Source organism: Bufo gargarizans, chromosome 8 (genome assembly GCF_014858855.1).
Source record: "Bufo gargarizans isolate SCDJY-AF-19 chromosome 8, ASM1485885v1, whole genome shotgun sequence".
In the NCBI taxonomy this organism is placed as follows: Eukaryota; Metazoa; Chordata; class Amphibia; order Anura; family Bufonidae; genus Bufo; species Bufo gargarizans.
Genome location: NC_058087.1, coordinates 116,251,308 through 116,268,723, shown reverse-complemented (window position 1 = coordinate 116,268,723; position 17,416 = coordinate 116,251,308). Strand labels below are relative to the sequence as shown.

Here is a 17,416-nt window from a genome sequence, read left to right as displayed (position 1 = left end):
TTTTGCTACTTTTTGACCTCACTTGCACAAAAATTGTGACTTTTTGGCATTTTTACACCACTTACTAAAGTTTTTAAATATGGGTGGGGAAGAGGGAGTGGTAAGCTATGTTAATGAGTTTCACTCTTGATTTATCACTGAGACTTTTTTTTTCCTCAAAAAGTAAGAGTAAAGTAGGAAAACTGGATTAACTCAGACCGGGACCAGCCTAATTTTGCAAATCTGACATGTGTCATTTTAGGTGGTAATACCTTTGGAAAGCTTTTACTTACCCAACCCATTCAGAGATTGTTTTCTCGTGACAAATGGTACTTCATGTTAATGGTAAATTTGAGTCTATGTTTTACCTTTTATTTATATTTAAAAAATCCAAAAGTTAACAAAAAAATGTAAACATTTTCATAAACGTTCCCCATATGTCTACTTTATGTTGGTATTATTTTGGTAATGTAATTTAATTTTTTTAGGATGTTAGAAGGTTTATAATTTTAGAAGCAATTTTTGACATTTTTAAGAAGATTTCCAAAGTCAACTTTTTTAAGGACCAGTTGAGTTCTGAAGTCACTTTGTTGGGCTTACATAATAGAACCAACCCATAAATGACCCCATTTTAGAAACGACACCCCTAAAACTATTCAAAACTGGTTTTGAAATGTACTCAACCCTTTATTCTATAGGAATTAAAGCAAAATAGAGCTGAAATTTAAAATTTTCACTTTTTTGGCAGATATTCCATTTTAATAATTTTGTTCAAGGAACACATCAAGGGTTAACAACAAAGCAAACCTCAATATTTATTACCTTGATTCTGCAGTTTGCAGAAACGCCCCATATGTGGTCATATACTGCTGTTTGGGCATGCAACAGGGCACAGAAGGCAAAAAGGGTTTTGGAGGGCACATTTTGCTGGAATGGTCTTTGGGCACTATGTTGCATTTGAAGAGACCCTGAGGTATCCCCACAGAGAAACCCCACAAAAAGCTACACCACCCAAGGAATTTAAGGGGTGTAGCAAGCACTTCACTCAGCAGGTGTTTCATATAATTTTTTTTATGTATTCTCTTTTTATAAAAAAAAACAACAGGTATACAACAAGGTAACATCTCAGAGTATTATCAATCCAAAGACAGATAGTATACATGAGATTAGGTATATATGCAAACTAATGCTTACATTTTCAAATGCTAGATCATGCTATACATATGAAAAATCACTGAAACTAAAAGTTCTCACGGGTGGAGAAGATTGTCCTTGTCCTGTTTATCTATTTGTTATTTATTTATTTTACACACTTATATAGCGCTACTATATTCTGCAGTGCTTTGTAGACATTAGCAACCAACTGTCCCCAATGGGGCTCACAATCTAATGTCCCTATCAGTATGTTTTTGGAGTGTGGGAGGAAACCCAAGCAAACAGAGGGAGAACATACAAAATCCAGGCAGATGTTGCCCTTGGTCAGATTTGAACCTAGGACCCCAGCGCTGCAAGGCTCCAGTGCTAGCCACTGAGCCACCATGTATATTAAATGGTACCTGTGGCGAAGTAAAATAAGCCATTAGAAATTAGGGAAACATATCACATCGCTAGTCAGACCACACATGGTGTACTGTGTACAGTTCTGGGCTCCTGTAAAAAAGGCAGACATAGCAGAGCTGGAGAAGGTTCAGAGAAGGGCATCAAAGTAATAACTGGAATGGGGCAACTACAGTACCCTGAAAGATTATTAAAATTAGGGCTATTCACTTGTGACGATGGGACATCCTCTGCGTCTGGAGGAAAGAAGGTTTGTACACAAACATAGAAAAGGATTCTTTACGGTAAGAGCAGTGAGACTATGGAACTCTCTGCCTGAGGAGGTGGTGATGGTGAGTACAATAAAGGAATTCAAGAAAGGCCTGGATGTATTTCTGGAGCGTAATAATATTACAGGCTATAGCTACTAGAGAGGGGTCGTTAATCCAGGGAGTTATTCTGATTGCCTGATTGGAGTCGGGACTAATTTTTTATTCCCCTAAAGTGGGGAAAATTAGCTTCTACCTCACAGGTTTTTTTTTGCCTTCCTCTAGATCAACTTGCAGGATAACAAGCCGAACTGGATGGACAAATGTCTTTTTTCGGCCTTATGTACTATGTTACTATGTTACATAACAAAGGGGATAATGTAGAAAAAAGAAAAATGAGAGCGGCGGACAGGCTCCATCTAAGCATAAGACACATGTAACAAGTGAGAGAGAGAAGTGGTCCTTGTTTAATTATTATCCTAAGTCTCTGTCCCAGCAATCGGGGCCTGAGAGTCAATCCAGGGTCGCCACACCCTTAAATATTGTTGTCTATCCTTTGCCTCCCAACCTGCCAATTCTTCCATCCTGTTAATTTGCTGAATTTTCGCCTTCCACAAAGCAATAGATGGGTATCCCTCGACTTTGTCAGAATGAGAAGTTTAGCTGCTGATGGCATATGTGTGGCAAAGTTGTGTTTGGAAGGGGTAAATGTGGGTCGAGGCAACCATAGAAGGACTAACGTTGCCGTGACTGCTATAGAAAGAGAGCGTATTGTATTTATTTCTCTTTTGACTTCTGTCCAGAATTGTGTGGACCACCACAGGACCACCAAATATGATACATGGTACCCCTATCCTGTCCACATCGCCAGCATTTGTCAGAGGGTGAGAGCCCTGAAGTGTTCAGGAAGTCAGATGTTTTATACCATCTGGTGATAGTTTAAAAAAAGTTTTCTTGTAACCTAATACACCTAGAGAAACCACTAGCATGTGAGAGTATATAATCTGCTTCTTTTTTAGAAAAAACTCTTCACAATTCCTTTTCCCAATAAAATCTGAAGCCGGAAGCAGATTATAATATATCAAGGAAATCTGTTTTCTAGGCGGTGTTGGTTTTAAAGTGAGATTCTCTAACCAAGTGGGATCCGGCAAAGGTGAAGAGAGGAATTTTCTGAATATTTGGCAAGTGTGTATGAAGTCCAGAGATTGGTTCAGTGTAGGAGAATTAAGGTTCTTTTGTCTGAGCAACTCTGGCAGGGTAATTGGGGGATCTGCGTTCAGTATTTCATGAATTCTGAATGATTTTAGGGTGTTACACCAATTAGTAGTAGGGACCAACGAATGGTCAAAAACTGAGGGAAGAACACTCAATGGGACCAATCAGGAAATATGGCCCAGTGATTGAGGAAGTGTATCCGAGAGATGACATACCTTAATCATCCCTCTTGTCATGTCGCTCTTAATTATGCTGATCCAAAGGCAATTCAACAAATAGTGGCCCATTAGGTGTCTTTCTATGTCCAGATATGGTGTGTTAAGATCAGTATTAGCCAAAAGTGTCCATCTAGCCAATTGAATGGATTTATAGTATAGTATCAGGTCTGGCAGGGTTATACCTCCTTGTACCTTTTTCTGTGAGAGTAAAGAGAATACTGGTCTAGGCCTTCTGGCTCCCCATAACAAGGAAATAAACAGGCTCCTGAAATGCATGAAATAATTAGAAGGGACATTTATTGGGAGCAATTGTAGTACATATAAGATCTGTGGAAGGATATAGGTTGATGAGAGGTTTTTCCTGCCAAACCGTGACACGTGAGGGATTTTCATGTTTTCCAATTGAGTCCTAATTTTAGAGATGAGCGGGTTGTAGTTTAAACTAAATAGGCAGGCGGGATCAGAAGGCCTAAATATTTAATTGCGGAGGGGAGCCATTTAAACAGTGAGGAGGCCTTAAGTGAGGATATCAGTTTGGGGTCTACCGAGACATTGAGTGTCTCAGACTTAGAGTAGTTGATCTTAAAATGTGAGATCCTGCCATATTGCGCAAATATCCTTAAAATCTTCAGAAAGGCTTCCACAGGGTTCGTGATCAGTAATAAAATATCATAAGCGAAAGCCGCAGTGGTATGAGTGAACTGACCTATTGTAAGACCTTGAATTCTCTCTGATAAGCTTTAATAACAGTATTTCCATGCATAGTATAAAGAGAGAAGGCGACAAAGGGCACCCTTGACGTTTTCTGTTTGTTATTGGAAACTGTTCCGACAATGTGCCATTTATGATTACTTGTGCTGAAGGTTGAGAATATACGGAAAATATAGCTGATTTAAACTGAGACGGGAAGTTGAACTTTCTCAGAGCTTCCTCCATGAATGCCCAATTTACCCTGTCAAAGGCCTTTTTGGCATCAGTGCCTAAAAGGAGAAGAGGTAATTTTTTTTCTGTTTAACTGTATATATAGTATGGCTCACTCTCCAAACGTTATGCTTCCCCTTTTATCCTGACATGAATCCCACCTGTTTGGCCCAATAAGTTTGGATAGGAATGGGCTATGTGGTGGGCTAATAGCTTTGACCACCATTTTAGATCACAATTCAGGAGTGAGATGGGCCTGTAATTCCCACATTCCTCTGGGCCCTTACCTTCTTTATGGAGAACAGCAATGTAAGTTGTAAGAGCCTGAGGAGGGAGAGGCGTGCCAAGAAGAAGTACAGTCATGGCGAAAAGTTTTGAGAATTACATAAATATTGGAAATTGGAAAGGTTGCTGGTTAAGTTTTTATAATAGCAATTTGCATATACTCCAGAATGTTATAAAGAGTGCTCAGATGAATTGCATAGTCCTTCTTTGCCATGAAAATTAACTTAATCCCCCCAAAAACTTTCCACTGCATTTCAATGCTGTCATTAAAGGACCTGCTGAGATCATTCCAGTAATCGTCTTGTTAACTCAGGTGAGAATGTTGACGAGCACAAGGCTGGAGATCATTATGTCAGGCTGATTGGGTTAAAATGGCAGACTTGACCTGTTAAAAGGAGGGTGATGCTTGAAATCATTGTTCTTCCATTGTTACCCATGGTGACCTGCAAAGAAACGCGTGCAGCCATCATTGGGTTGCATAAAAATGGCTTCACAGGCAAGGATATTGTGGCTACTAAGATTGCACCTCAATCAACAATTTATAGGATCATCAAGAACTTCAAGAAAAGAGGTTCAATTCTTGTTAAGAAGGCTTCAGGGCATCCAAGAAAGTCCAGCAAGTGTCAGGATCGTCTCCTAAAGAGGATTCAGCTGCGGGATCGGAGTGCCACCAGTGCAGAGGAATGCTCAGGAATGGCAGCAGGCAGGTGTGAGCGCATCTGCACGCACAGTGAGGCGAAGACTTTTGGAAGATGGCCTGGTGTCAAGAAGGGCAGCAAAGAAGCCACTTCTCTCCAAAAAAAACCATCAGGGACCGATTGATGTTCTGCAGAAAATATGGTGAATGGACTGCTGAGGACTGGGGCAAAGTCATATTCTCCAAAGAAGCCTCTTTCCGATTGTTTGGGGCATCAGGAAAAAGGCTTGTCCGGAGAAGAAAAGGTGAGCGCTACCATCAATCCTGTGTCATGCCAACAGTAAAGCATCCTGAGACCATTCATGTGTGGGGTTGCTTCTTATCCAAGGTAGTGGGCTCACTCACAATTTTGCCCCAAAACACAGCCATGAATAAAGAATGGTACCAAAATACCCTCCAACAGCAACTTCTTCCAACAATCCAACAACAGTTTGGTGAAGAACAATGCATTTTCCAGCACGATGGAGCACCGTGCCATAAGGCAAAAGTGATAAATAAGTGGCTCGGGGACCAAAACGTTGATATTTTGGGTCCATGGCCTGGAAACTCCCCAGATCTTAATCCCATTGAGAACTTGTTGCCAATCCTCAAGAGGCGGGTGGACAAACAAAAAAACAGTAATTCTGACAAACTCCAAGAATTGATTATGAAAGAATGGGTTGCTAACAGTCAGGAATTGGCCCAGAAGTTGATTGAGAGCATTCCCAGTTGAATTGCAGAGGTCCTGAAAAAGAAGGGCCAACACTGCAAATACTGACTCTTGGCATAAATGTCATGTAATTGTCAATAAAAGCCTTTGAAACGTATGAAGTGCATGTAATTATATTTCACTACATCACAGAAACAAATGAAACAAAGATCTAAAAGCAGTTTAGCAGCAAACTTTGTGAAAATTTGTGTCATTCTCAAAACTTTTGGCCACGATGTAGATGTTGTTTTAGCTTTTTAAAATATGCAATGGAAATTCCACCTGGGCCGGGACTTTTTCCTGATGGGAGGGAGTTCAGTACTTTTTTTTTACAATTCTGCAATGGTAAATGGGGACATCAGGGAGCTTTGTTCCTCTGTTGTCAAACTTGGTGTCCTAAGCAAAGAAGAGATGAGTGATGAGGAAGGGGAGAGTGTAGAGACTTCTTTAGAGGGCTGATCTCTTAGTATGTATAAAGCAGCATAATATTCTTGAAAAGCCTTTGCTATTTGGGGCGTAGAGGTCCTTTTTTCGAGAGCTTAAGAAATTAACAGATGAGATATATGTTTTCTCTCTCCATTGTTTGATTAAATGTAACATACGTTTGTTGCCCCTATTTCAGTGTGCATAGAACTTATATTTCAATAACTGTAGGGATTTTGCAGTTAAGAAGGTCTTTCACTTTATTTCTTAGAGTGGTCAGGTCTTTTAAGATGGGCTTCTGATTTGGAACCCTTGTGGAGCCTCTCCGGAGATTGGATCTAAGACCTAAGCTCTTTTGTGTGCTGTTTTTTAACATAGGAGCCAATGGCTATCAGTTATCCCCTGACAAAGGCCTTATAGGCTTCCAAGACCAAGGTGTCACCGCCAGACATCTGAGAAGCTCTGACAGACATTCTTCAGAACCTCCTGCTTGAGGTTCTTTTGTTTTGCTTTCGTTTTGTCATCTCGTTTCCCTCTCTCAGCTGCACTGATCGTATCACTTTAAATCCCCTCCCATACTGCATCACTTTGCAGTTTATACAACTTCCTGGAGTGTGTACATGCTGGATGCTACAACTGATGCTTCTACAGAAAAGTCTGTTCATTTATTTGTGTTTTCCTGTTTGCTTGATCCTAGGTGACCCTGACTCCCTCTGTATTAAGTGTAGGGAGCCGGTGGTCGTGTCCACTCACTATTATAGGGTGTTCAGGTGTCATACAGTCGAGGCACGAGAGCATGCAATTTTCTATCATAGAGATCTTTGCATGGGCTGAGAAGACAGGGAGAGTTTCAGGGCTTAAATAGGGGTCACCCTTTTGTTCCTTAGTTTTGGATCAAGCCAGTCGGATCCTAATTTGTAACTTCTTGTTTTCTGTTACACCATCCGTGACATTATAAACCTCCAAAACCGTTTTAAGCATGGATCCGGTTTCAGTTTTTACTGAACACATGCAGGGTCTTTCATTGGAGGTAGCAGATCTCCGTAAAACTGTATCCTTCAGCTTGCATTCATGGAGTTTGTTCTGAGCCTAAGAGCTCGCTCCCGGATACGTTCTCCGGGGGTAGTGAGAATTTTGTTTGTTTTAGAGAGGCTTGCAAACTCCATTTTTGCCTACTTCCCCATTCCTCTGGTGATGAGGAGCAGAGGGTGGGGATCTTCATCTCGCTGCTCAGGGATAACGCTCTTGGGCCTTTTCGCTGCCAGTGGGGGCACGGCCCCTCCGTTCAGTGGATTATTTTTTTTTAACCCTGGGTCACATATATGATGATCCGGATCGTATTGCTCTGGCTGAGTCTAGACTATGTCTTTTATGCCAGGGTAAACAGTCCGCAGGGATATACTGTTCAGAATTTCGGAGATGGGCAGCTGATACTGGTTGGAATGATGCTGCACTTCGAAGTCAATTTTGCCATGGTCTTTCAGAGGGATTGAAAGATGCATTTGCCTTTCATGAGAGACCTACCTCCTTGGACTCTGCCATGTCTCGGGCCGTTCGTATTGACAGGCATATTAGAGAGAGAGGAGAGATCACTCCTTCCTGTCATACTCAGTCCAAGGACAGTGCAGCAGTCTCATTCAGTGCGCAGGGGTCTCAGTCTCTCTCAATCTCCGTTTGCTTGTAGTTCCCGTTTTGTCCTACCTGCCAGGGTGGTGCTAGAGAGCAAGAACATTTTTAACATTTTTTGTGACATTTTTGTAGATAGTGGAGCAGCTGTCAATCTCATTGATAATCAATTTGCTATAACACATGGTTTCCAGGTAGGCACTTTGGGAAAGGATATACCTGTTTTTGCTATTGATTCCGCTCCACTTTCTTAGAAATCGTTAAAGGGCATAGTTCACAATATCCGTTTGATTGTGAGTGATACTCATGTTGAGGATGTGTCATGTTTCGTCCTAAGCAGGTTGCCTACTCCTCTAGTGTTGGGGCTACCCTGGCTCACTAAACATAACCCCACCATTGATTGGCAAGCAAGGCAAATAAATGGTTGGAGTGACTTTTGCAGAGAGAATTGCCTCATGACATCTGTTTCAGAGTTTTCTATTAAGACTGTACCATCTTTTCTCTCTGAATTTTCGGATGTGTTTTCTGAGAGTGGTGTTCAGGAGCTGCCCCCTCACAGGGAGTATGACTGCCCTATTAATCTCATCCCAGGCACCAAGCTGCCTAAATCTCGTTTATACAATCTCTCCCAACCTGAAAGGGTCGCTATGCGTGCTTATATCTCTGAGAGCCTGAGAAAGGGACACATACTACCCTCAAAGTCACCTGTTGCCGCTGTTTTTTTCTTTGTTAAGAAAAAAGATGGTTCTTTAAGACCATGTCTGGATTTCAGGGAGCTGAACAGTATCACAATTTGCGACCCTTATCCGCTTCCTCTGATCCCGGACCTGTTTGACCAGGTTGTTGGGGCTAAAGTTTTTTCCAAGTTGAATCTAAGAGGGGCATACAACCTAGTCAGGGTCAGGGAAGGGGACGAATGGAAGACGGCCTTCAATACTCCTGAGGGCCATTTTGAGAATTTTGTTATGCTTTTTGGTTTGATGAATGCTCCAGCCGTCTTTCAGCATTTTGTGAACAGCATTTTTTATCATTTAATGGGAAATTTGTACTAGTGTATCTAGATGACATTTAGATTTTTTCTCCTGATTTCAAAACTCATAAGGACATTCTGCAGGAGAATCAATTATACGCTGAACTGGAGAAATGTGTGTTTGCGGTTCCAGAAATTCAATTTCTGGGGTTTTTTCTCTCTGCTTCTGGTTTTCGCATGGACCCCGAGAAGGTCTGCCCTATGCTTGAGTGGGAGCTTCATGACAATCAGAAGGCGCTGATGCGTTTTTTGGGTTTTGCCAATTATTACAGGAAGTTTATTTTGAATTATTCCTCTGTTGTTAAACCACTCACTGGTATGACTAGAAAGGGGGTAGATTTTTCCTCCTGGTCGGTAGAGGCACGTAAGGCCTTTTCTAATATCAAGGAGAGTTTTGCTTCCGCTACCATCTTGGTACAACCTGATATCTCTCTGCCCTTCATAGTTGAGGTGGAGGCTTCTGAGTTGGGTGTGGGTGTGGTCTTGTCTCAGGGTCCCTCTCCTGCCAAATGGCGACAGTGTGCCTTTTTCTCGAAGAAACTCTCCTCTGCAGTGAGAAATTACAATGTGGGAGATAGGGAGTTGTTGGCCATCAAGTTAGCTTTTGAGGAATGGCGCCATTGGCTAGAGGGAGCCAAAAACCCCATTACCATGTTTATGTCACCACCAGACATCTGAGAAGCTCTGACAGATGCCTTTCAGAACCTCCTTCTTGAGGTTCCTTTGTTTTGCTTTCATTTTCTCATCTCGTTAGTCTCTCTCAGCTGTCATGTAGTTGCACTGATTGCATTCCTTTAAATCCCTCCCCATAGTTCATCAGTTTGCGGTTTATATTACTTCCTGGAGTGTGTGCATGTTGATCCTACTTCTGAGTCTTCTACAAGATAAGTTTTGTTCATTCATTTGTGTTTTTCTGTTTGCTGGATCCCAGGTGACCCTGACTCCCTCTGTATCTAGTGTAGGGAGCCGGTGGTCATGTTTCCTCACTATTATGGGGTGTTCAGGTGTTATACAGTCGAGGTACGAGGAAATGCCATCATCTACCATTGGGATTTTCGCATAGGCTGAGCAGTAAGGGAGAGAGCCAGGTCTGATGCAGGGCTCTCCCTTTTTGTTCCTTAGTTTTGGATCCAGTCAGTCGTATATTCATTTTGTGTTTTCTTGTTTCCTGTACACCTTCCGTGACAGTTTACCGACCATAAGATTCTGGCCTACTTGGAGTCAGTCAAGCGTCTGAACCCGAGACAGGCCAGATGGTCTTTGTTCTTTTCCAGGTTTAATTTTGTTGTCACGTTCCGCCCTGGGGTTAAGAATGTGAAGGCGGATGCCCTGTCACGTTGTTTTCTGGGAGGTGGGAATTTTGAAGACCCGGGTCCCATTTTGGCTGAAGGTGTAGTGGTCTCTGCTCTTTATCCTGAATTGGAGGCAGAGGCTCCTGATCTTTGTCCTCCTGGGAGGTTGTTTGTGCCTCTCGCTTTAAGACACAAGGTTTTTAAGGAGCACCACGATACTGTCCTTGCTGGGCACCCGGGGGGTAGAGCCACAGTGGATCTCATCGCTCGGAGATTCTGGTGGCCGGCGCTTCGTAAGTCGGTTGAGGGTTTTGTGGCAGCCTGCGAGACCTGCGCTCGTGTCAAAGTCCCTCATTCATGGCCATCAGGTCCTCTTCTTCCGTTACCCATTCCTTCCTGTCCTGGACTTCATTACGGACCTGCCTCGTTCCTCAGGGAAGACTGTGATTCTGGTGGTGGTGGACCGTTTTAGCAAAATGGCGCATTTCATTCCTTTTCCTGGGTTGCCCAATGCTAAGGCGCTGGCGCAGGCATTTATTGATCACATTGTCAAATTGCATTGTATTTCTTCAGACATAGTCTCTGATAGGGGCACGCAGTTTGTGAACAGAAAGCTTTCTGTTCTCGCTTGGGGGTTCGGTTGTCATTCTCTTCTGCTTTTGACCCGCAGTCGAATGGCCAGACAGAGAGCGTCAATCATAATCTGGAGACATATCTGCGCTGTTTTGTGGTGGAGAATCAGGAGGATTGGTATTCTTTTTTGTCCCTTGCTGAGTTTGCTTTAAATAACCGTCGTCAGGAGTCCTCTGATAAGTCACCATTTTTTGGTGCATATGGGTTTCATCCGCAGTTTGGGACATTCTCTGGAGAGGGGTCTTCTGGTTTACCTGATGAGGAGAGATTCTCCTCGTCTTTGTCATCTATTTGGCAAAAGATTCAGGATAATCTAAAGAGCATGAGTGAGAGATATAAGCGCGTGGCGGATAAGAGACATGTGCCTGGTCCGGACCTGAATGTTGGTGATCTGGTGTGGTTGTCTACTAAGAATATCAAATTGAATGTTCCCTCCTGGAAGTTGGGTCCTAAGTTTATTGGGCCTTACAAAATCTTGTCCGTCATCAATCCTGTTGCCTACTGTCTTGATCTTCCTCAGACTTGGAAGATCCATAATGTTTTTCATAAGTCCCTATTAAAACCTCATGTCCAACCCATTGTACCCTCCTCTTTGCGTCCTCCTCCGATTGTGGTTGATGGTAATCTTGAATTTCAGGTCTCTAGGATTGTGGATTCTCGTGTTGTCCTCAGTTCTCTCCAGTACCTCGTTCATTGGGAGGGTTATGGTCCTGAGGAGAGGATGTGGGTTCCAGTGACGGACATTAAGGCCACTTCTCTCATCAGGGCTTTCCATAGGTCCCATCCTGAGAAGGTGGGCTCTGAGTGTCCGGAGTCCACTCGTAGAAGTAGGGGTACTGTCACCGCCAGACATCTGAGAAGCTCTGACAGACGTTCTTCAGAACCTACTGCTTGAGGTTCTTTTGTTTTGCTTTCGTTTTGTCATCTCGTTTCCCTCTCTCAGCTGTCATCTAGTTCCTGGGGTGTGTAAATGCTAGATGCTACAACTGATGCTTCTACAGATAAGTCTGTTCATTTATTTGTGTTTTTATGTTTGCTTGATCCCAGATGACCCTTACTCCCTCTGTATTAAGTGTAGGGAGCCGGTGGTCGTGTCCCCTCACTATTATAGGGTGTTCAGGTGTCATACAGTCGAGGCACGAGAGCATGCAATTTTCTATCATAGAGATCTTTGCATGGGCTGAGAAGACAGGGAGAGTTTCAGGGCTTAAATAGGGGTCACCCTTTTGTTCCTTAGTTTCGGATCAAGCCAGTTGGATCCTTATTTGTAACTTCTTGTTTTCTGTTACACCATCTGTGACACAAGGGTTTGGAAATATGGGGATCGAGATTGCGATGGAAAAATGTATTCAATTTCTTGCCTATATCCTCAAGGTGTTTCAGGGACTCAAGTAGGGTATCACTTTGCCTCCATGTCCAGACCGAAGAGGCAATCATTTCAAGGAAAGATCCATAAGGACTGGGGCATGGTCTGAAGCTATCACTGTCCCTATATCCACTTTGTGTACAGACTAAACATGAGATTTTGTCAGAAAAAGGTAGTCAATTCGATGGTAGGAGTTATGTACAGGAGAGAAAAAAGTAAAATCCCTACCCGTGGGGTGTCACCCTCCACATATCTATTAGATGAGCTTCTGTGAGGGCTATCTTGAGTTTTCTCAGTTGTCTGTGTGAAAAAGCTGGTGGATGACGGGGATATGTCTATGGAAGGTTCTATAGCTACATTTAAGTCTTCCCCCATAATCACTACTCCCTCTGCATACATTTTAAGGTTTTTAGTGCCAATATAATCCAAGGGATTTTTATTTTATTTGGGGCATATAGATTCGCAATAGTGAGCTTAGTGCCGAACAGCGTCCCTTGTAATATCAAGAGTCTACCCTCTGTGTCTATATATGATTTGGTTAGTTGAAATGGGATAGAACTTCTAATAGCTATGGACACTGCTTTCGAGGCGCTATAATGTGTAGCGTGGTAACACTGTGAATAAGGAGAAGTTGGGAGTTTTGGGAGATGGTTATGACGGACGTGAGTCTCGTGTAAAGGCTGCAATGTCTGCCTTTTGCTTGTAAAGTAGACTCAAGATTTGTCTCCTTTTTTGTGGGACATTGAACCTATTCTCATTATGCGACAGGACACGAAGTTCAGCCATTAGCATAGATTAAAAAGGGCCAACATATTTTGCCATGAGGTCTGCCACCGGCAAGCTAATACAGAAACAGAAAAGTCATATACAACATAACAATTAGTAAAATAGAGATGATTAATTATAACCAATCTCCTCATAGCTAAAAGCACCAAACCAGCAGTATATATACCAATAGAACGAGGAGCTTGGGACCTCTGATTCAGGTCTGGAGGGAGGAGAACAACCATTATCCGCTAATTGGCTAGCTGTTTATCCCTATCAGTAGAATAGGAACAAGTCCCCTGTATATATCAACATATGTAGAAAATTAAGTTAAATCTGAAAGAACTATGTGCAAGATAACAAAATTAACAAAGGCTGTTACATAACTTGCTTATCATTTTCCAATAAAGCGAGTTTAAAAAAAAATTAACAAAGGCGATACCCAAACCAAGGTGACCTGGGAGTCTTGGCCAGCATGGTCAATGGACAAGGTGTTAAAGCCATAGCCCCCGTGGTATTCAGCATACCCCCGTCCCCTTCCACTGCGCATCTGCACATGATGACAGAAGAATTAGCTGGAAAAAAAAAAATATGTAGGAGGTCAAATAACGCATAAGAAGTAAGGGGGGGGGGGGGAACTTAAAAAACAAAAATAAAGTATAGTTATCTGTCCAGGAGATCCAGGGGGTGCTGAGTGTTTAGGGCCTCCCAGGGTTTCCTGTCTTCATGTTGCTGGATTACACAGCTATTTCAAGTGTCCTCTTCAACCCTAGGGATCCTCTTGGACTTAGGTGATGTATTTCAGACCACCTTCCATGTGGGAATCCAGGGTAGTTCTGGAAAGAGAGGGTCTTTGGGCAAAGGCTCGATTCCTAGTTGTCCCAGGCGGCTGAGAGATCAGAAGGTGTGCGGATAATGATCTGCTGTCCATCTTTGGACGTGGCTAGCCCAAAAGGGTACAACCAGTGCACTGGGAGTTTGTTCGCCCTTAGGGCATCTGTAAGGGGCTTTAAAGTGCGGCGTTTAGCTAGAGTACTTGGAGCCAGGTCCTGAAAAACCTCGATTTTAGCCTCTTCATACAACAGATCTTTGCTGTCTCTTGCCACTCTGAATAAGGCAGCTGTGTTTAGATAACGGAGAAGGCACCAAATCATATCCCTGGGTGGGTTCCCAGAGGGAGGCTTTGGTCTTAATGCCCTATGTGCCCTCTCCACCACAATTAAGGGTGCTTTCTCTGGGCCTACCAGCGAGGCAAAGATGGCAGCGACCGCCTCTGGCAGAGTCTCGCTTGTCACCTTTTCAGGTATGCATATGTTTTTGTGTCTGCTCCTATTTTCTTGATTTTCAATTTGCATGAGTGCTGCGTTCAAGTGCTCTTGGTATGAACTTAGTAGGGCCTCTAGTACTGCGACCCTATGCCTGATCTGTTTTTCCTCCGTTTTAATGTCCGCTTCGTCTCTCTTTAGAGGAGATAAGGCTTTATATAACCCTTTGTTGAAGAAGGATCTCGACAGCGGTAAGTCATCAGCTTCTCCCATCCCTTCGGACATGCCAAATGAGGTCTCCCTGTTTGAGTCCATTTGTTCAGCCAGGCGCTTGGTGAAACTCTGCACCATCTTGTTTCCTCTCGCCGGTTCTCTTACCTTTCTTTCTTAGTTTTCACCATCGTTGGTAGCTTATTGTGCCATTGTGCTGGGATGAACAGCAGCTCTTGTGAGGAGCAGCAGGATGAAGCTGCCATCACAGTGCGTGGTTAGCTCCGTCGCCCTGTTTCATGGAATTTTTTAATACTTGGGGGCGAAAATGAAAAATATAACAGGAGAAAGATATTAGGAGAATTTTCTAACATGGAATTTTCTGTCATGGTTTTTAAGAGTGATAACTTTTTTATTTTTTGTTGAATGTGCTGCATGAGGGCTTATTTTGTGTGGGACAAGCTGTAGTTTTTATTGACACCATTTTGGGGTACATTTCACTTTCTGGTTGCTTTTTATCAAAATTTTTGGGAAGCGAAGTCACAAAAAAACAGTTTGGTGTCTTTTTTTTTTTTTTTTTTTACACCGTTCCCTTGATGCAGTAGATCATGTGATATTTTTATAGATCTGGTCATTATGGATGCAACAATACCAAATATGTCTATTTTTTGGGGGGGGGGGGCTATAGTCTATAGGGCTTGTTTTTGTGATGTTTTTAGTGCTAACATTTTGGGGTACAGATGACTTTTCTTTTTTTTATTTAATATCTTTATTGAATAACCAAATACAGTTCAAATTTTAGTACAAAATCTAAATTTAATATTATTATACTTTTCTTTCCCCATAAACCACCAATTCTGGGGACCCCAGCCTTGTGATATGTCTCAAATCTCACTATCGTTCAAAAGAAACAAAGAAAGCAAAAAGAGAAGATACAACGACAAAAGGTCAAGATAACTATACCAATCGATGTTCAAAACCTTCAGGCCTCCCATATCTGAAACCACTTCTCATAAGCATTTCTTTGCTTATATAGAATATTCTCATAATTTTTAACCTTGTTAACCAAATTTATCCAGGTATTTACATCTGGAATATATCGTGAGAACAAGACCCGAGTATCCAAGAATCTGGCCAAGAATAATTTTCTACCTAGGAAAATCTTTTGATATTTATGTCTACTTAACTTAGAAAAATAACTCAATATTAAACATTCTACCTTAAAAAGAATCTGTAACTTCAATTTATGAATAAGAAAGTTATTAATAGCATACCAATATTATTTTATTACCAAAGCATATGTAAGTGGTCCGCACCTGATAGGTCACACCGTGGGCACCTAGAACTATATCTAAGCCATAGGAACGTGACATATAATCTATGAAAAATAATATTAAATTCTACCAAAATGTGATTAAAGTTGTGAGATAATAAAGATAATAAACTTAAATTCAAAAATATATTACCCCATCCCTCCAATTGAATACCTGGTCAATCCACCCCCCAGGCCCTTTGTCCTGGTGATTGTATTTTAGTAAATCGGGCCTTAAGAAACAATTTATAAATATTTGCAATCTTCAATCTCTGCTCTAAATTCAACTAATTAAAAAAAAATAGAAGTATCTATCGCTAACAGTGATTTATCCTTCAAATTAGAAAGTGCTGATTGCAGCTGAAAATATCTAAACCACAATAAATTATCCACTAATTATTGTCCAAAATCCAAAAACGACAATATCTGTCTATTCTTCACCATTTGTGTAACATATAGAATTCCCTTTTTTTTTGCCAAAACTGATTCACAGCTATACCACCTAAAACCTACCAATAAGAATTATACCACAACCATGCATTGAAGCGATCCTTTTACCCCCAACCATGATCTAATAATGGCCCAAGACTTAGATAATAACTTTGTGGCCTCTCTATAATCCTGCTCCCGATTGATCAATTGTCCAGATTCTAAAAAAGTTTATATATTATTATACGAGGATCTCCTCACCAAAGTCGTAAGCAATACACTTTTTTGCCATTCATGATACAACCATAGTTGGCCAGCAATAAAATATCCCTTGAAGTAGAGGAGATTCAACCCCCTCTGCTGCAGTGGTTTATACAAATATTCAAATTTAAGCCTTACTCGCTTTCTTCCCCACAATAAATCATTAATGATTCTCTCCATAAGTTTAAAAAACTTATCCTTATCCATATAGGTGAATTACTAAGAATATAAAGGAGTTGGGGTAGAATCACCATCTTAACCAGAGATACTGGATCAGCTCTAGATAAGGGAAGTCAAAGCCATATCCCAATTTTTTACCTCAGTTTTGTTATCAGTGGAATCAAATTATGCTGTAAAAAATCTTCATTCTCAGTGGATATAGTCATACCTAAATAATTAAAAGTATCCGAAACAGTCAACAAAGCCTTATTAGAGGATACAAAGTCCAGTGGCATTTATATCTAAACCCCGCCAATGGAATAAACCATTCGGATGAGTCTTGGAAGAGTTGTATCTGTATGATCTATAAAAAAAAAAATCAAACATTTTCCATTTAAATGAAAATATGATCTTCCGTCCCTAGTGTTCCAAACCCTTTAATTTTGTCATCCTGGCTAACGGCCAAAGCCAAAGGCTCGATATAAATATCAAATAGCAATGGAGATAGTGGGCAACCTTGACGAGTGCCCCTATTCAAATCAAAACTAGATGTCAAAACCCTGTTAATATTCAGCTTTGCCGAAGGAGATCTATATAATAGCTTAATTATATCAATAAATGTATATCTAAAACCCATCCTAACCAAAACCTTCCAAAGAAATCTCCACTCCACCCTGTCAAAGGCCTTAGAGGTGTCTAAAGAATGGATGGAGCGAGAGACCCCCCCTTCCCCCGGGTGACTGAATGTTCGTAAATAGCCGATGGAGATTATAATGGGTGCTCTTATTTGGAATAAATCCATTCTGATCTGGATGAATAAAGGAATGACCTTAGAAT

The 17,416-nt window shown here is 41.6% G+C and overlaps 1 protein-coding gene across 1 annotated transcript in view; it reads left to right on the top strand.

Annotated features, from left to right (window-relative positions):
• SLC29A4 (solute carrier family 29 member 4) overlaps nt 1-17,416 on the top strand; it is an 889,038-nt gene that overhangs the window by 248,983 nt on the left and 622,639 nt on the right. The window lies entirely within an intron of this gene.